Here is a 21,274-nt window from a genome sequence, read left to right on the forward strand (position 1 = left end):
GTGAAATACCATTTGCCAGAAATATTTCTGGATTCTGCAATTTAGTTGCAAATTATAGAACATCGAGTGCAGCCTTATGGGGAGGATAAAACCAACCTTCCCCTGCTGTGCTGGGAGAATATTTATGACTATGCCCTTCTTCTCCTTCTCCCACCTCACTCCACAAAGACATTTTTAGCTCCGAGGCGTTTTCAGAAGACAACATTCAGCCTCCAACAGCATGGCCGGGTCCTTGCTGGGATGAGCTGTGGCAGAGGAGCTCTGACAGCTCACATCTGCCGGCGGTCTGGCCCCACACCCCTTCTGAGCTATTTCAAGATGAGCAAAATGGAGTGGTTGGAAATTGTGGGTTTGTTCAGCAGTCTTGGCTATCACGCTGGATGGTGCTGAAGTAGGCATAGCAACAGGAAAGGAATGTTCCCTGTAAAAAGATAACCGTGCTTTGCCGAGGACGTGGAACAGTAAAGTTTGTTAAAGCAATCAGTATGTGTCATAATGTTTATTTAACTGAGAGCAGGGACGATGGAAAAGCGTTGCAGCTGTGGAGAAGCCCAGGAGTGCTGAGAGGGATGGGGAGCATAGATTTAGTAGCTGTCTTCCCTTGGAAAAAGAAAACAAGCTGTGCTATCAGGCAATCGATGGGGCAGACAGGGGGAGAGCACCCAAGGTAGCTCCGGAGTGCTGGCTCTTCTGTAGGGGTGAGGTTAGAGTTTTATTATCTGAAGTTCACTTTCAGGTTAACAGCTTTGAGGATGTGGTTGCAACTCTAAAGGGAACAAATTTTAATTCTTTTCTAAACATGAGCTATTTCTGTTTGAGGCAGATAACCTTTTTGGCTGTGTTCTTCGCCAGTGGTCGATAGAGAGATTGGAGCAGCAGAGTGACGCTTGAATTCCTCCAGCAAACAAAAGGGGAGAACTTGACACCACAGAGTCAGTGTGGGGCCAAATTCTGTTTTAGCCCATTTCCTGGGGAGCCCTTGCAAAGAGCAACTCTGGTGTGGCTCCTTCTGCAGAAGGCCAGAGCAAGGCAGGAACAGGACACTTGGTAATTGGTACAGCAAGAGATGAAATCACATACTAGGCCAGTGTTCTGGCAGTGGGATCTGTTAAGCTGCAGAGCAGTGCCAGGGGAGCCAGCAAACTCACTGGACTTGCTGCAAGACATAGACTTCCCCTGCTCCACCCCACTCCAAAACAGAAGCAAAAAATTTTGCTCCCTTTTTTCTAACAAAATTAAAATTCCTTTTGGTCAAAATTGGAAATTATGTGAGTTTGGGGGTTTTGTTTTTCTTGCAAAGATTCAAACCCATTTTGGGAAACACAAGCCTTTCCTTCACTCTGAATTTTAATTGAAGGCAACGTTTCCTATCAATGAGGGGAAAATATTTCCTTGGTTGTTCTCAAGCCAACTAAGCCTTAATCAGCTGAATACTTGCAATATTCTGAACAGAAATAAGGCTGCATTGGCTGCCCAGGCACGAGCCACCCTCTTCCCACCCAGGTCTCATCAGTGTATAAATGGAGCCTTGCAGAGACCCCCATTCCAGAGGCAGGACAGTGGCTCCTTCCAAACCTTCTCTCCTCCTTCCTCCAAACACACAGCCCCTGTGAGAGCCACCACTCAGCTCTCCCTTCATGGAGGAGCTGGCATGGATGCGTTTCCTCCAGGGATCTGCTGGAGCAGCTCTGTAACGCTCATTGCTTTCCTCCTGCTCCTCTCCGCCGGCTCAACATCTATCTCTATAACAAACTCCAGGCTTCCCAGGTTGCCCACCAGAAAAAAACCATAAAACCCATTTCAGAGACCAAATTGCCCATAATTTACATGCCTCTCCTCACTTTGAAACGCAAGACGGCTGATGATAACATCGGGAGTGACAGAAGTGGTATCTGTTGCTAATTACAAGCTGACATTATGGTCAAGCAGAGCCATGGGCCCCATCAAAAGCTTATTCAAAGTTGCTTTTTTCCCACTTCAAACACAGGCTGGACACAATGCCCGGCATTTTCCACCTTCAGAAAGAGCAATCCCTCTGAATTGGCCTGGCAGCTGCTTCTTCAGGAGAAAAATTGCTCCAAGAAGGAGTAAAGGTTACAACAACCTGGTCTTCACATTGACTGAGCTGATCCTTTAATGGTGAAATTTGTTCATCTTTCATGGAGAAAAACAGTGACCATTTTGGTGCTAAAACACCTTTCCTTTCACAGGTCCTTTCAAGCTGTCCTAAGGACTCACCTGGAAATGGTCACCACATCCAGGTGTTTAACTGAGGCATGCAAGTGCCGTGGGGACCTGAGGCTGCTCCATGTTGGAGCTGTACAGTGACTCCTGCAGTGATAACCCAGAGCCATGGGCAGGGAGCTCCAGCCTGTTGCTTTTCCCAGGTAAAAAATGACAGAACGAGAGTAAGTGGCCTTAAGCTGTGCTGGAGGAGGTTTAGATTTGATGCTAGGAGAAAATTATTTGTGGAAAGAGCTGTCAAGCACTGGAAAAGGCTGCCCAGGGAGGTGGTGGAGTCATTATCTCTGGAGGGATTTAAAAGATGAGTAGATGTGGCACTGGGGGACATGGTTTAGTTGTGGGCTTGGCAGTGCTGGGTTAATGGTTGGACTTGATGATCTTAAGGGTCTTTTCCAGCCTTAATGATTCTATGATTCTTCTGCCCTGTGGGACCTGTAGCAAATCCCATTAAAAGTGGTGATTAGACTCCCATTAAACCTCCCCACTGTGCTTTCCAGGCTTTGCCACAGTCCAAACTGATTTCCTTCTTTCATCCTAAGGACAAACACACAATTGTCCCACCAGGCCCAGTGGCACTCGTGGTCTCTGGTATAACCTTCTATTTTTTCTTGCAGCCATTGGCCATGGCTGGATGCTGCTGTGTAGGCAGCAAAAATTCATCCTGATCATATTTCTACAGTGCCATTACGTGGAGCTTCATGGAGCTCCCCTCTGGGACTTCTCTGTTACCTACCATGGAAAAAAGTGTCTTCACCCCCAGCCTATGAAAAGCAGGTCCAAAAATAAGGCTTAAGAGACACAGCAGTCAATGAGCAAACAGATCCTGCACTGCAAACCTGGTTCTTGTAAAAACTAAAGGAGTTTCCAACTGAAACGTTCCACTGCCCCAACTCCACTGTGGGGAACGGGGCAGCACAGAGAGCTCTCTGCACCTTGCCTGGCTGGGGTAAACTGGAAAGTGGAAAGACTGGAATTCTAATGCGTTCATCTGCTTCTTAGATTCCTTGAAAACAGAAGCTGATACAGTTTTCAGAGAAGAACAAGTACAGCAGAGGTTTAACTGGAGTAATCAAGTTTACTTGGCTTGAGAGCAGCCAGGCCTGGGCAGGAGCCCTGGGGCTGCCCTCTTAGAGGGTGCTGGCTTTCAAAGATGCAGTTTAATCATGTGGGAGCTGTCTCTGTGGGGAGGGCCAGAGTGATGCTGGCAGTCAAACTGGCACCTTGGAACAGCTTTCCTTTGCCTGTAGGCTTCTCTCCCCTGAAGCTGCGGGATAAAAGGGAGAATTCAGGCAGATAAGGACAAAGTAGCTCAGTGCTTTGTTTTGGTTTTTATGTTTTGTTTACATGTTGCTGGAACTTGAAAATGCTGAGATTTTCCTAGAATGTGGCCAGTGTGAAGCAACTCTTGCTGTCCTGCCTTTCCTTAACCCAGAGCCCTGCTGCGGGTGATGGGAAGAGGCAGGAGCAGCAAAGAAAGGTTCCTGGTTATCTCTTACCTGGTTCAGGGCTGCAGGGAACACGTGGGTGAAGGCAGTCAGCTTTGTGAGGAAGCAACTGCCCTTTGCTGGCTTTGTCCTTGTCCCCAAGTGCTACAGACCCTCACAGGGTACAAAGCAAACCTCAGAGGCTGGAGACCTACAGCCACCCCTGGGAGAGAGAAAAGAAGTGATGAGTGTTTGCTCGCTTCTGATGCCACTCTTCTGGGTGATCTCTGGAAGCAAATCCCCTCTTTTTCTGCTTCTGAAGCATTTTTAGCAAGTACCAAACCTGTGTTCCCGCTGTTGCTTTTGGGAGAACAATGATGAACCGAGGCACCTTCGGTAGAGATTCTGGAGTGTTTAAAGAAGGGCAACGAAAATGGTGAAGGATCTGGAGAACAAGTCATGTGAGGAGACTCTGAGGCAGCTGGGCTTGTTTATCTTGGAGAATAGGAGGCTATCTGAAAGGTCATAAGGAGGTGGGACTGATGTCTTTTCCCAGGCAGCAAGCAATAGGACAAGAAGAAAGAAACAGTCTCAAGTTGCTCCAGGGAAGGTTTAGTTTGGTTATTAGGGGAAAAAGGGCTATCAGCATTAGAACAGGCTGCCTAAGGGGTGGAGTCACCATCCCTGGAGGGATTTAAAAGACAGGTGGATGTGGCACTTAGGGACACGGCTTAGAGGTAGGTTGGCAGTGCTGGGTTAATGGCTGGACTCCACGATCTTAAGGGTCTTTTCCAAATTGACTGATTCTGGGATTCTAAAGGGAAATATTAATGGTGTTTGCTGTCCTGGGCTTTGGGAGCTCCCACTACAAAGCACCCCACTGTCTGTGGAAAAACTGGGGGGTGTTTTATGCTGACCTGTAAACACCTAATGAGTGATCAGTGCTCAGCCCCACAGTGGAATTGCTCTGTACGGGACTGGTGGGTGCTCAGAAAAAACCACAGGCAGAGGGAAGTGCTTGGCTGGAGCACTGGCTGCTCGCTGTTGCTGCAGGGATGGTCACTCCATGGCGTGGGCAGAGCTGCCAGGGGAGCCCCTGCTGCACCAGATCCCTTTGGGCTGGCTTGGCTCTGCACTTGGCTTCGTGGGAGTGCTCTGGTGCAGGTCTCTGCTCGTCATTCCCTCTCCATGACCACAAAAGCAGTTCTCAGCCAGCCCTGGCCCCTGTGGCAGCAAACCCTGGTGCGTACATGTGTGTGCACATGCTCTAGCCCAGAGCAGTGCTGGGAGCTCAGCTGCAGAGTCCTGTGATGGGCCACTGCTCTGCTGGGGAGGGGCTGGCCCAGGCTTGAGCTGATTCTGCAGCAGTGCAGAGATGCAGCACCTTGGCAAGGCAAGAGGTGCAAACTGTAAAACCCGGTGACCCCTGACTGAGGGTTGCAGGAGGAGCTGCTGCTCTGCGGCAGGAGATGCTGCAGCCAGCTCAGGCAGCTGAGAAAAGCTCTTCTCAGCTCTGGTTTTGACTCAGTGGCTGAGCGAGAGAGGCAGGCTGGGCCTTGGTTAGCCTGTTTTTAGAACGGGGGAGATGCCACACAACAAAAGGAAGTGTCAGTCCCTTTCTTGCAGGCTGTGGAGCCTCGGCCTCAGGATGCTTTGAGAAGTGTGGTGCACTTCACAGGCTGTGGAGTGGGGCTGCTGCAGGGCAGGATGGGTCCCTTCCAGTCCAGGTGATTTGAATGGCTCTGCTTAATGTCCTGAAAAGTATCTCTAGCTGTGGTTTATCCTTTCCCTGCCCTAACCCCATCCAGCTTGTCAGGCTGGGAATTTTGCTCTGTGAACATCTCTGCTGGATGTTTGAGAAAGCTGAAATGTCAGATTGACCTTTTGAGGTTTTTATTTTCTCAAGGAAGAAGGTTTCTATACAATTCATGTCATGAATCAATCCAAAGGGATGCATTTTTCTGCAGCAGTTAAATAAAAGATCATTAAACCTAACAAATGTTTCCCAGCCTGCCGGCACTTTCACGAGCGTTCAGCTATAAATATGGCCTGTGCTTATAACAACATAAACAACGTGCTCCTCAAAAGCAGGACAGGCTATATACCTCTTTTCTTTTTATTTTTAAGCTGCCCAAGAAATATATACACACATTCCTAATATGCTTACTTAAGCAGGAAGCAGACGAATAGTTTAAGATAATGTTTCAGCCTATTGTGAGTTATACGTGCCCCAAAGATTGTTTCCTTTATGTAGTAATTTTTCAAACACAGAGAGAAAAAGCTGAAAAATCTTGTCAATTCCTTAACTGTAGGGAAGATTTGCAGGAATTTCCACTGTTTTTCCCTCTCAAAGGGATATTTGAGACCGCTGATAAGGGGAAAAGGAGATAAAATAGTCCTAATTCTTTTCATGTACTATGGAGACTAATTCCTCTTGCTCTCACCACCATGTCCAGCAGACTGGCTAGCTGCTGATTTCCCCTGCTTGTGGGGAGATCTGAGAGGTGATATGAGTTTGAGGGCCTGGAGAAGGAGGGGATCAGTTTAAAGAAGGAAGATGCTTAATTTGTATGCAAAGTTTATTCTGGATTCGATCACACCGTAAGCTTCTGCTGGGCTATTTTCCCCTCCTCTGCTGAAATATCTTTTGGCTGACATCACCCACAGAATGAGACATCAGAGTGGGTTTAAAATGCTGCAGAACTTGGATGCTGGCAGCTGATGAAGCCTCATCTCTGGCAGAGTGATCAGTGGTCTGCAGGCACAGCCGAGGGAGACTGAGGGAACCTTCCTGTGGGATGTGGAGATGGGCTGGTTGAAGATTCTCTTTGTCTTTGAAAACCACCCCAGATCGGACAAATTACTTGTTCTGTTCAAGTCAGCCTGCAAAGGAGAGGGTGACAGGAGTTGTCCCATGCATGCCTGTCCCTGGCTGGAGGGATGAGCCTCCATTGCCACGTCCTTCCCATGGCTGTGAGGTGAGGTCTAGAGAAATCCTCTTCCCATGCCTCCCAAGTACTCTTTTGTGTTTTGTGCTTCCCAGGGTGTGAGAAATTCCCCCATGGGTTTCTGAGGTTCCTGCTGCACCCCAGCCCTGGGCACAAATCCTTGCCCTACCCCTGCCTGCAACAAGGGCCGAGATGAAGACTTCATGCCAAAAGTTGCAAAATGAAAACCAGCCAACGGGCAGCTCGTTGGAGCCAAATTCTGCCCTTGGCCACGCTTGAGCACCCGTGTTGAATTTTATTTTTGTCTCCAGGTCAGTCAGGACAATTATTTAGCCTTTTGTGCACTGTGAGTGCTGCCCTGGTGGGTGGGGGAGCCCCCTGAGCTCGATGGGTGCTGGGAGCAGGGGGAAGAAAGACAAACTGTTTAACTTGTGAGATGCTTAGATGGGCTACAAATAGCTTGGCTGGTGTGTATTCTTCCCTCTCATCACCACTGCGTGTCTGGCCCGGTGCCATGGGAACCCAGAGGGACAATCGTCTGCGCCCATGGCAACGCTCCTCGGGTGTCACTCGCCCTCAGCCCCTGGTGCTGAGCTGTTGTGGTGGCTGCAGACCACAATGAAGGCGAAGGGGAGAAGCTTGGGACTCCTGGTGTCAGGAGTAAATTAAAGCTGGGTGAAGAATGAGGATCTGATGGTGGTTTCCCCAGCCTGGGATCCTGTCCTGAGTCAATGGGGACACTCAAAGCCTGAGGAGCAGCTTTGTGGGGTGTCCTAAATCTGATAGACAGCTCTCTGATAGGCAGATAAAAGGCAAGGATATATAAGGAAATAATTGCAACAGAGCTGCAGTCTAATTAAAATGGTGATTGTTGGTCAAAAGTGAGAAGAAAAATGCAGCCTGAGAAAAGGCACATGTGAGCAAACAGACAGGAGGAACTCTGATCCTCCAGCTGAGAGGGAAAAGGGGGTGATGGCCGTCTCTGCACCCTTCCAGGACCCTGGGATTGGGCGGGTCCTGGAGGCTTATAGGCAGGACCGTGCAACCTACAGCTCACCCCTTTGGAGCGGGGTTGTCCTTGGGGTTCGCCTTCAGCAGCATGTGAAGGTGCCCACTCAGACCTCTCTCTCTCGTAAGCAGGGAAAAAATGATTTGGGAAAGTGCTCCAGTGCCCAGCAGGGTCCATTTGGGATGCAGATGCCCTGCCTGGGGTCAGTGGGATTAGGGATGCTCCAAAGACTGCAGAGCTTGCTCGCCCAGCTCTGTGGGTGGAGTTCTTTTAGGCTGCTACAGCTTCCTTAGGACACGCTGACCCCTCAGTGTACGGACACCTGAAGTGCCCCTGCAAGGGCTGAACCCACCCTGAGGTGCTTGATGAAATGCCCCAGGCTCGTCCTCCCATCCAAACATCATCTTAAGTTAGAAAACAGCTTTCTCTGTGTCCCTGGCACTGCACCACTCTGGATGTAGAGCCCGGCAGCGTCATTTCTCAAGCCTTTGATGTGGTGTAAACACAGCAGTGGGTGCAGTGACCCCAGCTCGGCTGGAGCCTCAGCAGGTTTGGCACATGCACTGTCCCCCAGCCAGGAGGGTCTGCTGGGAGGGTCTGCAAGGGATGTGGGACATGTCCTGCTCCCCATTTCCTTGGCGCTGACCCTGCTGAGGGCTTGGGGCTGCTCCCGGGAGCCGAGTAGCTGACACAGGGAGCAGCAACTGCACAGCCACTCTCATTAGGGCTGTTGGCTTTCCAGAGTGAACTGTGTGTCACACTGAAAACTGATACTGCCGAGGGAAAACAGTGTCCTCTCTTCCCCCACCCCCTCGTGAAGGGACAGCTTCTATTTACTTGTAAAGAGATACGGGTGATTTGGTGAAATAATAAAGGAGTCGTTAAAGAAGCAAAAAGTCCCAAGTAGGGAGAAAAAGTAGAGCTTTTATTCTTTTCATCACGTTTTGTTTTAAGCACAAATACAAGCCCAGCAGCAAGGGACTTGTCCCTGAGGTGCCTGAAGGGTCTTGTGACCCTTGAGAGAGGAGGTGGCACAGGCAGCACGGGGCTGAGTCTGGCTGTCCTGGTGTGTGGATAAGTGAGTTGTACTCAGTTGTAATCCCACTGGAATTCCAGAGAGTGGACAGAGAGACCTTGAGATGTGGTTAGGATAAGTATCCAAACTCCCTGATCCTTACAGGAACATTAGAGCTGGTAAGGGGGGTTTAGCAAGAAATGGGCCATCTCTGAAGGTTTCTGATGCCTCGTGTTACTCCTCTGACTGCTGCTAGGAAAGGGCAGGGGTTGGGACACTGGAAGCCACTGGCAGCTCTGTTTGCATTTCATTCTTCACTTGTAAATGCACTCCACAGAGCTTTGTTTGGAATCCTCCTATATTCAAGCCAAATTTTGCACAACAACAGTACCAGGACAAATTGAAATTGAGATGAAATTAAACACAGGAGTGACCTACAGCAAGCTGAAATGACTTAGCTGAGCTGCACTTTTCCTAAAGGATAGGTATGTCCAGCACCCTGGCTCAGTGAGACAGGGCAGTGTGTGTGTCTTTATACATCTCTGTCTTTTTTTGCACTCATGTTATTCCGGTGCCTCTCTTCTGCTGATATCCTTTGGGTTAAGTGCACTGTGTCTGCAGTCAGCAGCAAAGCTCAAAGGGAGCTCCAAGCCCTCTGTCCTTGTTTTGGTTTAGTCTAATTCACTCTAAAAGGCTATTTTGGTTGAATTTCCCTCTCCATGCCCTACCTACCCTCCCCTCTGCTGCTTCTGTCTGCTGTGCTCAGAGGTGCCGCCAGTGCTATCTCGGGAAGGAGCTGGAGTCAGTGCTCTGGTAAATTATCTCATGTTTGTTCAGTGTGAAGCATTGCACTGTTTCCAGCTGTATTGTTGTTCTTGGCTTGGAAGTTTCTCGCTGTTTTCTAATTTGAACCCAAGCCCTGGTTCCCTGACGACTGCAGTGGTCTGCCCGTGCACAGCCCAGCGTGTGCCAGCCACACGGGGACCTTGGTCCCGGCCAGAGGGCTGCAGAGAGGGTCTTTAGTCCTTGCTTGGAGTCATGAGGACACATGGTTTTGGTCAGATGGCCGAGCTACATGGCAAGGGACCGATGGATGAGATTTTGTCACGTGGTCCTGGCTCTGCAATGGACATCCTGCATGTGTGTGCTGTGCTTCAGAGCCTGTGATGTAAGGCAGGATGAGGATAAGCCTGATCTGTTATGTCAGAATCATGCAGTGGAGAGGGGATTATTTCTCAGCAGTGCTAGAACTTTTTCATTTTCCATGGATTTTTCTTTTAATGTCCCCTCCCAGATCTTCTACATGGGTAGAAATGCACAGAGAAGGCATTTAAGTATCGGGCTCTGCAGCTCTCTGAACAAACCATAAATCCACACCTTGACGTGGAATCAATAAGTTAGTCACGTCAGATGGGTTTTAAACATAGTTTGAAACTCAGTAAAGGAAAAAATTGTAGGAAGATTGTGCTGCCTTCAGTGGTGACACCTGCCAGCCCATGGGATGGGCACAGCAGAGTCCAGCAGAGCTCTGCACATGGAGGGGCTCAGGGAAGGAAAACTCCTTGGTTTCTCACATCCAGCATCTAAATATAATGCACTTGGAATGATTCTTCTGCTGGGCTTTACAGATACAGGAATGAGAGCCCAAATGAGAAAAACATCGGGGTGGAGGTGGTGGGGGATTCTTGACTTAGGTTTAGTGAGGGAAAACTCTGGAATAAGAAAGGACTGTGCCTTTGCAGCAGCTGATTCAGCCTGGTGTCCAGCCTGGAAGAGGATTATGGGTTGATTCCAGTACCTGGTTGTTAAAATGACAGATTTTTCCAGCCTGGAAAAATTGCTCCTGTCTGTCCCATTCACAGTTTACTTTACTCATTCATCAGTTCCAGGTGAACCCAGGTTTTTCCATAATAGCTGGCCAGAATGGATTTTCTGAAGACTTGTTGAGATTATTTGGTGTGAAGAAAACTGGATTTGACCCTAGCTGAAAGCAGATGGGATTGTGTGTTGATGGAGCAAACTAGCAAAAATTACAGGTATCAACAGTCACAGACAGATTCATTAAATCTTCTCAACTCAGATAAACACACCAAATTATTGGGATTTCAGAGGTGCTTGAATTCATGTTGGAGGCAAAGCAGTGTTGTCTCTGGAAAATATGTTTAGCTTTGACTGTGCAGTAGAGTAATCATGGGGTGCAGGTTCGGCATGAGTGTTAATATTTAAAAAAATATTTCATTTGTTAGGAGCTCTTTGTTTCTCTTCTGGAAATGTGCTTTTCCCATGCTGGCTACACAGGAGTGAACCTGCACTCACTGACACCTGTTTGTCCTGGGTGATCTGCATGTCAGAACCCACCCTGGGCCTTCCTACAGGTTCCCAAAGTTCAGTCTGGATTTATGCCAGAAAGGTACACTTAATCCTCAGATTTCATTGGGGTTTCTAGTCAAGGCAGTGATGAACCCAGGCATGTAGAACTACTGTGGTGTCATCCCCAATGGAAGGCATATCTGATTTATACTAAATAAAAAGGTATTTTAATTCTTAGTGTTAAATGGCACAGGGGTGGGGGTGAAATTTATACAGTATCTTATATAAATCACCACTTGGCTTTCTCAGGCCTCTGCAGTCAGTGCTTGTGAGCTACCACTGCTCCCACAGCTACGCTGATGTCACTGGTGTTGCATATACAGGGACACAAGCAAAAGCCAGTTCATGATGAATTCCACCCGAGGACACAGCGAGAGCAGTGCCTGCCAACCAGAGGATGAGGTCATTGCAGGAATTCTTTACATTCTGCCTTCTGCACAGGGTGCCCGAGCAACGAGAGTAAAACTATAACAATAACCAGCACATGGGAAGCTCTAAATGGCACTGGGGCGGTTTTTACTCCCCCTGATCTGCTCCCCAGAAGAAAATGGAGAGAATAAACTATTAAATTAGGTCCTGCCTTGGTGGAGACTATATAAACCCTGCAGAAAGCTCTGTTGCTCATTAGGAGTGCGCACACAGGGGGCTGCAGGGGCTCTGGCCCCAGCCTCATCCACACTCCCAGTGGTATCCACACTGCAGGCTGTGTGATGGAGGGGCTTGTGAACTGCTTTGAAGCTCTGCCATCCGTGCTGTGGCTTATTAGCCATAAATAAAAGTAATTCTGTGAGTTCTGAAACTCCTAGGGCTCAGTTTACCATTGATTGGTGTCTAGTGGCTCGTTGGAGTTTTATTAATTGTATTAAAACTACGGCATGAGCTCTGTTGTCCTTAGAAGTCAGAAAATCCAGGCCAGTAAGAAATGTTGCTGGAATAGGTTCCTCAGGGTATGACAATCCTGACCAGAGGTTTTCCCTCCCCAAGGTGGGGGGGTCTAACCTCCTCCCCTGCTCCCAGAGGTTTTTCCTGGTGTGCAAAGGATTGATTTTTATGCTACTGCCTTTCTTTCATTGGGGATATCAATCGAGCTCTCTTTCCTTCTACCCACTTACTTTCTTTTGCCAAAAGTGGAGTAAGTTAATATCCCAGACCTACACTCCTTGTTGGACGTGGATGACAGGCCCAAACACTGGATAGGACGGAGCAAGTGTGCAGTGTGACTCCATAAACCTTGCTTCATTTGGAAAGTGGGAGAAAAGATCTCAGTAATGAATCTGAATCCTTGTGATTAATGAACAGAGCCAAAGAGCCTTCATTTTGCTCACGGCTGCTCTGTGGGTGAAGGCTGTCCGTGTTTGACAATTTTATTATTTGCTGCTGTTTATTCTTTTATTTCTGGGGCAGGAGGCTTCGTAGCTCTTTCCATAGATTTTGGAACCAAAAGCGACTTTAAATCATCCAGGCTGTGACCTCCTGTATAGCACAGGCCAGAGAATTTCAACCCTTATTGAACCCCATAACTTGCATTTGACAAAAGCACATCTTCCAAAAACCCATCCAGCCTTGATTTAAAGGCAAGACATGGTAGCAGCTTTGGGAATTGCCTAGAAAAATATGGCTTCTGCAGCTGCCTTGGTGTTTAATGTTATTCTGAGGAGAGGAGGGGAGTGGGAGGGGTAACAACCCTTGCTTGTTTTAATGCCTTGGCAGCTCTAGTTTATGACCTCGTGCTGCTGGTATTATTCTCCAGCTTTTAGCAGTGTATCCCTGACCAGCCTTTGCTCTGGGTGTTTGTTATTCTGGGCACTGACATGTTTTGGGAGATGCCAGGTAAGTAAAAGTGTGGTGGGTCTGGATAGGTTCAGTGGAGTTCTGACTTTTCCTTCTGTCTGGAATGGGCACTGAAAGAGCTGTGTGAACACCTTCTCACTGCGACACTCAAACCTACAGAAAGTCCATCGTTTCTCTTCTTCTCCAGGAAAAAATTAAGGCTCTGTCCTGCTCCCTGTCGTTGCAGGACTCTTATCTGCTTGGATCTGAGCTGAGGCCATGACTCCTTTTAGGGAGGTTCCTCCAACAGCTGCCAGATGAAAATTGCTTCAGTTCCTCCAATCGGGTTGGTTTTGAACCACTGACAACAGGGTAATAACTGCCTATTCCTATTCTTCCACCCAGCCAAATCCTGAGCTGGGCTTTCTTCCTTCCTTGTCCAAATGTTTAAATAAATGAAGCCAAGTTTTCTTTTTTTTTTTCTTTCTTTCTTTCTTTTTTTTTTTTTTTATGAAATAATATTGCCTTGATTCATGTAGATGTTAAATAAACATGTAAAATAAACGGACTGAAGCGCGCCTGGATGTAAAGCTGAATTCCCATGGTCCTTGGCTTCAAGGATCTGCTCTCCTGACCTCTGTGGCAGGAGAGGATGCCTTGGTGCTCTGTGTATTTCAAATGGTCAGCCTGCTCTCTCCTTCCTTCTTCCATGATTTTTCTGGGAAGGGCTTCAGGACAAGCAAGACCAGAAAAGAAATCCAGGGACTGGAGAGCTCCTGAAGCCAAATGGTCCCATGTCATTCATGGTTTTGGACCTTTACTTCTCAACACTGTGGAGGGAGAAATGGCTTTTGCAACATCCCTCCTGCAGCCTTTGCCCCTGTTGTTTGTTCCTTTGGGAATAAGTCCTTTGTCTCTTGTCACAGCTCTCTTATGATCGTGCACTTCTCTGTTTCACCTTGCTCTCTTCTCTCTTAAAACCAGGGAATCCAGGGAACAGCAATTTTTGGGGAAGTGCAGCTGATAAACAGACAGAAGCTTGGAAAAACCTCTCTCACCTCTACCCCAGACCTGCCATGGTGACCCTGGGCAGGTTCTTCCATCTTGGTTTGGCTCTTTTATTTTTGTCCACTGATCTGTGGTCATGGTCTCCGTGATTCCTTCTCTGCATGCTGGACTTTGCTTTCCATGGGACGTTTTGGATTCAAATATGTAATTTTATTTTCTTTTCACATTTTTTGGCACCACTCCCTTCTTTCTCTGAACTTATAAACAAAGCCTGCAAAGATTAAAGAGCCTGAGCTGACAGTGAAATAAGGAGCTGCATCACTTTTCCATGATGGCCTGTTGCTCACTCCTCCTTCCTGTACCTCTGCCTGCCCTCAGCTGGGGTTCCATGTAGTGCTCTGCTCTTTTTCCTCTTTGGAGAAATGTTCATGTCTCCATGTGCTTCCCAAAGCCCCAGGCTGTGAGGGTGCTTTAAAAATAAATCATTCTATCACCCAATTGCTGTAGTGTTTAATTACCCCCTACTTGATGGAGATGTCTGGAAACATAAACAGAAGGGATTCCAGCAGCTCTCCCGGTGTCTGGATGTTTGAACCACATTGTGTGTCTCGTTCTCTGTGCTTTGCCACCCGTCCAACATCTGTGTGTCTCACTTCCAGCACAGGATTGCTCTCTGCACGCTCAGTTCTGCTGCAGTCTGGGTCTGCTGAGGACCTCCAGCCCAGAAAGGTGGCAAAGCAGAAGGGGACTGTGTGCACCTGCTGGTCACTGCACTGCTGAAGAGGGATGGGATTAGAAAGCACGGTGTCACCTCCAAGGGTAAGGGAGTTTCAAGCTCTCGGATACTTAGCTCTTCACACACTTAAATTTAATACCTTTTATCCCTGATTAATGAGTTGCATGATACCTGAGTCTTTTTACCCTCACCTGTGCTGTGCAAGTATTGTGTCCTCCTGCAGCTGACTGTGCTTCAGGCGATGGGCAGGAACAGGCAGGCTTCGTTTCATGACCTCACACAAACCAATTACCCCATTTACAAGCAGCATTATGCTGTGCTGAGTCAAAAGCCAGTTTTACAGCATTTTAACACCAGGAGTTAATGTTTCTTTTCTTTCCCTTTTAAGAAAGGAGCTGTCATTCATCCTTTCCCTTCTTTAAGCCTGATAGATAAATCTGGTTTGACTTTTCTGGTGTGCCTTGGTGAACTCCCCTGCAGGTTTAGGCTGGTATATAATGAGAGAATTGGGGTTACCTTTCTTTCCCATAAGTTTAGTAAAAACACGTGTGTTTTTTTTTTTTTCTTTCTCTTTCTTTTTTTTAATTTTAATGCAAATCATGGGCATGCAATGGTTATTGCATCTCTAATACTTGTGCTGATCCAGGAGCGCTGCACTCTGAAGCATTTTCCAAAGTTCCAGATAGTACATTTGACTGTTTCCCTGAGACATTTGAGAGTTCAGAGGATTATTCAGAGTTTATCCAAACTCATTAGAAGCTCTTGGTCCAGACTGAGATCTGGAAATTTCACAAAATTAGAAGCAACTAGTATGAGGTTTCCACTGCTCCTTGGTTTTGCCAGAATGGAGCATGAAGAGATCAGCTTCTCTTGCAGTATTATGGCTTCAGGTACCTGCCAAAGCCAACAAAATACAGAGATGTGCAAAAATGCTGAAATAAAGCACGAAAAAAATACGTTATCTTGATGTTTTCTAACCTCAGTAGAGGGTTGGCTTGAGCTGGCTGGTTCAGCTTTGGGCTGGTTGCTTCTTTTGCTGAATCCAAAACCAGAGGCCCCGGTGGACACCAGGAACCCAACCCTGATCATTGTGTGTCTGCTGCGAGCCGTGGTGGGGCCTCAGAAGCCGTGTTGAGGACCTTCCTCTCCTCCTGTGAGGGAGGAACAGGAGATGACCTTGTCCAAATCATAAGGTCAGACCCAAATCTGGAGCTTGCTTCGTTTGGGTGTTTCTGCTTCCACCCTTCCAGCAGAACAAGGGAAGTGGGGCCGGGCTCCTCCTGGAGCACGTGTGCAGTGGTTGTGTTGGCTCTCTGGGGTACTTCAGCCCACCAGATCACCTCTGTGGCAGCAGTGAACCCTCACACCAGGCCTTGCTTGCCTTGGCCAAAAGGAAGGGCTCCCAGAGCGGCCTCGGAAAGCCCCAGCTGTTTCTGCAGCCTGAGGAAAGTGTGCTGCTGAGCACTCCATCCAATGATTGTCCTGTGGCCAGGGCTTGTCGTTCCAGCGTTTCTGCAGGCTTGCTCCATTCACCACGTTCTTGGCGCGATGGTGGCGGAGGTGGCGGAGGAGGAAGGAAAGGGATGCAGCAGCGAATCTCCTGGGATGTGTGGCAGGCCAAGGAAAACTTCTCTTTTTTTCCATGTGCAATATTAAAGGTGGATCATTAACCCATTAGCCCTTGGCTGGCAGCTGTGGAGCTGTCATTTCCTTCCCTCCTCTGTCAGATGAGGAGTTCATGTGGAATGAGCATGAGTGGCTGGCAGGATTCCTCAGCTGGAGGTGGCGACTGGGCTGTTGACGAACTGGGAAGTTATTTTTGACTCTGTCCTGCAGCTTGATTTTCTTTTCTATTTGGTGTCAGGAGGCTTTGGGTTTATACAGCTATTCTCATTTCATTGTGTTTTGGGTGATGGCCAATTGTTCCCAGCTGGGAACAAATCAAGGTTTTCCTAAGCAAACTGAAGGAGCATCAACTTGGACCTGCCACCTTCTACAGTGCATGCTCTGTTTTCCTCTTGCTCTCCATCTGGAGATTCCAGAAGTCTTTTCCACCTACACAAGCTGTGTCTGAGGGAAGCTCAAAAAGGAGAAGCTGCTCCAGATGCAAGGCTCAGTGTCCATGCAGTGGAGGAGACAACCACACTCCACAGTGTGGAATGCCGTGGTGATAAGGGGGTTCTACCAAAAAGAAGGCAAAGTACCTATTAAAGCCAGTGGAAAATTTTATGGGGTATGGGATTGCTGAGTTTGACCCCATAAATATTCCTGCTGCTGGCTTTGTGGTTTGATCCATGGGTCCTCTTAAAAAAATTAGAACTTTCTTAAACAAGAGCTCCCTCTTTCCCTGCTCTATTTGGTCTCTTCAGCTCCAGGGAATAGCTCTTGGCTTGCCTGAGCCTTCCTCCCCACTGTGGCATGGCACAACTCCCCTGTCAGCAGCACGCTGTTCTCATTGACTTTTATTATTCCATGGTCTAAATTACTGTGTGCTTTGATCTCCTGCTGGACTTGCTGCTTGGAAAGGGAGGGGAAAGGTGGATTTTTAATTTTTTTTTTCCCACTCACACAGAAAGATCAGGCTACTGAAAGGGATATAATGGCAGGGAGAGACTGTGTGTTTTTGGAAGTCTTTGGGTAGAGAAAATGTAATAGATATGTAAGTCTCAAGGAAGATTAACTACTAGATTTTATCTGACCCCATGTCACAGTACCACACATCCTTGTGAGCTGGGTGCCATGGTGCTGCCATGGGTGCTGTCAGTGCTGAGCAGAGAAGACAAATAAGATTTGGGAAGAGTCAAGGCTGTTTGTGGGTGGTAGGGGATGGACACCACTGTCACAGAATCCCAAAAGGGTTTGGGTTGGAAGAGACCTTAAATATCATCTTGTTCCACCCCTTGCCATGGGCAGGGACACCTTCCACTGTCCCAGGTTGCTCTGAGCCCTGTCCAGCCTGGCCTTGGACACTTCCAGGGATGGGGCAGCCACAGCTGCTCTGGGCACCCTGTGCCAGGCCCTCACCAACCTCACATCAAATAATTTTTTTCTGATATCTAACCTAAATCTGCTCTCTGTCAGTTTGAAGCCATTCCCCTTGTCCTGTCACTGCAGGCCCTTGTGAGGAATCTCTCTCCATCTTTCCTGTAGGCTCCCTTCAGGTATTGGAAGGCTGCAGTTTGCTCACCCCAAAGCCTTCCCTTCTCCAGACTGAACAACCCCAACTCTGCCAGCCTTTCCTCACAGCAGAGCTGCTCCACCCCTCTGATCATCCTGGTGCCTCTTTTGGATTCACTTTTGCAGCTCCATGTCCTTCCAGTGCTGGAACCCCAGGGCTGGAGGCAGCTCTACAGGTGGGGTCTCACCTGAGGGAAGCAGAGGGGCAGAATCCCCAGGGTGAGATTTACCCTGCCCTTAGACTGAAACTTGTCCTGTGGGATGTGCTGAGTTGCTTGTGGGGATATTCTGGCAGAAGGTCTGGCTTTGCTCTGGCAGAAGGTCTGGCTTTGCTCTGGCAGAAGGTCTGGCTTTGCTCTGGCAGGTCCTTTTGAGCTCTGCTCCTACCTTGTCTTGTTTTTCTCCCACCCCCACACCTGTATATGGTGGCTGCTCATAGCTTTTGCTTCCTGATGCTCTCAACAGGCAGGTGCCACCTCTTCCCTCTGCCCTGCCTGTGCCACTGGTGGTGGCACAGCTGCCATTGCTGTTGTGCCAGTGCAAGAATGGAGTTGGGAAAGACTTCACTGAGGTAACCCTTGGCAAAAACAATGCTGGGGATGGATACTGCTGTCTCCACTACAGGGACCATCTCTGAGCCTGGGAGGCATTCCCTTGGCCTGCTGAGATAATTTTTCACTGGAGGGACTGGCCAGGGCAGAATTGGTGCAGGAGGAAGGTTGGGAAAAGCACCTCACTTTTACACTTCCCTAATGTTCAAGGTGTTACATCCATACTGCCCTTGGGTGTTAACTTTTGTGAAACAACTGAGCTGCTGAGGTTGCTTAAAGCTGACAGTGCTTTTGGGGGAAGTTGTCTGAGCATGTGGAAGGAGGTGGTGTGTGTATGAATAATGAGCTCTGGTCTTGGGACTGGTAAAATTCACACGTGTTACACATTGCCAAGGGCTCTGCTAGGAGAGCTCCCCAAATGCAGTCCTTGCACTGCTGCTGCACTTCCAAAGCAGTCGTGGTGGTGGGCAGTGCAGCTGGGGGGAGCGTTGCTCAGGGTGTTGGAAAAATGGCTTTGGGCTTGGCCAAGAGCTTCAATGTGTCTTGGAGAAAGGAGAGGAAGGATAGACCCCAAAAGATGTGTTTCTATGACCGCAGCAACTTCCTCTGACCCCTGCCTGCTCATCAGCAGGCTGGGATGGTTTGAACCAGTGAGAATCACTCCAGTACTGCACGTGATGTCAATGACCCCTCCAGAGGCTCAGCACCACTCCACACCCTTTTCATCTCCTTGTGTCAGTACAGGAGCAGAAAAGCTTGAAGAAAGCTTGTACATTATCACGTTGTAGAGCAGCTCCTCAAAAGCTGAGGTCCTAAAAACAGGTAAGCCTTCCCAGGTGGGTCCAAAGGGGACATTTTTAAGCCTCAAGTAAACTAATGGGTCAGCACAGTAACGTGTCCCTCAGTAAACCTCTGGTGTCCTGATCATGCTCTTCTGGAAGAATACACGTGCTTTCCTTATTTCAGGGATCACCCTCATCAGTCATGTCAAGCTTAGCCTGACAGAGAAGTGGTAGTAACCTAAAAGGAGATGGCACCTCTTGCCTGATTTGGATTCCCTTACTTTAGGTTGAATTCAGAGACTATGATCAAACCCCATGACAGAGCTCTATGGACTGTTTTGAAAACAAACCAGGCTTTATATCTTGACTGTTCAGGAGTAGAAGCTAAAACAGTCTCTGGGCACTGCAGCTGCTGTTTGCAGGTCTGATCCCTGGAAGAACTAAATTTTCTTTATAAAACCTGGATTTGTGTACCACACAAATGCAGGGTCCTGTTCATTCTACAGCCCTGCAAGCAGAACCTGGGGCAATATTCACCAGAGCTGTCTCCATGCAGAGTTCCACCTCACCAGGAAGGAGAGATCCTGCATGTAGAGACATGAGTTGCTATATGAGATCACTCCTCAGTAAGGCCAATTAGAGAACTGACTGAGGTTGCTCTTTTCATCAATCTCCAAGGAAATGGCCAAGTACTGGAGATGGAAGAGGGATTCTTGTGCCTGGAGAACCAAGAGGACTATGAATACATGCCCAGTGTGTGGAGAAACACCCTTTCAGAGAATCCCCTGGTCTCGTCACATCTCAGCTACCAGCTGACGTCTTGGATTTCTTTTCACATAGTTTGTTGTCTTTGTGTATTTACTCAGCAGATTTTACTTCTTCAAACTCATGTGAGCAGTTCTCTACATGTTCAAGCACCTTTTAATGTAAGAGAACTGATCAGAGCCTCAAGCACGGGATTTACCCTCCCGTGGTGCCTTCCCACGCTCGTGTCCTTGAAGAGGGCTCAGTGGAAAACTGTTCCTCTTCACTCTTGACTTTTAGTGCTCTTTTTCTCTTCTTGTGTTAGTGTCTGGTTGCTGTTCTCAGTGCTGCGCTGCTGAAGTGTCTGACAAAGGAAATGACACTGATGTTCATGTTAACTCTCCGACGGTGTAAAAATAGATGGGTTGAAATTCTGCCCCCGAGAGGAACTCCTGTCCCAGTTTAGTGCACCCTTATTTTGAGGAGGAAAAACACATAATAATTATAAAAAGAAAGAAAATGTGTTGTTTTCCTGGACTTTGAAAGCTTTTGACCTTTGAGAAGAACGCTCTATTTATAGCAGCAGGACTGTGTATTTTTAAAAGCCTTGAGACACACATGTACTAAGGAGTCAGAGATGTTCTTTGGCTCCAACTTATTTTTTGACCTCTGCTAGATTAGTGAAGATATAATTTGCAACATGACCTCAAGAATCGAAAGTCTCTTTTTATTAAAAACTTCAGGAATAACCTCACTAGGGAGTTAGAACTGATGAATGCATAGATAAGAAATCCTCTACTGAAGCTCCTTTTGAGAATTAATACACAGAACAGATGAGGATGTGGATGTATTTGGGACAAAACTCATTCATTAGGCTGTACAGCTAGACAACTAAAAAGAAATGAGTTATTACTCATTTCTAAAAGATGTTTAAATAGTGTTAGTCCTGTATCTGTCTAAATTAGAACTATTGAGCAAAGTGTTTCAGCACATGCTCAAGTGAATACTTGAGCATTTTCGTGGTTTTGTGCAATTTAGGTCCAAAAGTGCCTATTCCAGTCACCTAATTATATTTGCTCCCAGCATTGGCCAAAGAAATTTACCTCCTGGTTTTGTCATCTCCTACTTTGGCATACATATTAGAGAGACCCAGCCTCAGCTGCTGGAGATGGTGGTGTTGATCACCTTCCTGTTTTGGGCAGTTGGGGTCATACCACCTAAAAAAATCATTACTAAAAATAATTATTTTGGTTTCTTTTCTCTTGCCTCCCACACTTGTTGCTCTGTGCTGGGAATTGTTTGGTGGCAAGGGAACTTGCTGATTCATTGCTTTTACTCCTGCAGCTGTACCTGATTTAATTAAGGTTCTAGTGCAGACAACTAAGTGGACAAACCTCACAGTGGAGGAGGGACGATGTTTTGTTTGCTCCCACAGTCACCACAGGTCTGTTAGCACTGATGGGTTTAGCTGGTCCCTCCTGGGCACTTGGCACTGT

Source organism: Aphelocoma coerulescens, chromosome 18, assembly GCF_041296385.1.
Source record: "Aphelocoma coerulescens isolate FSJ_1873_10779 chromosome 18, UR_Acoe_1.0, whole genome shotgun sequence".
Classification (NCBI taxonomy): domain Eukaryota; kingdom Metazoa; phylum Chordata; class Aves; order Passeriformes; family Corvidae; genus Aphelocoma; species Aphelocoma coerulescens.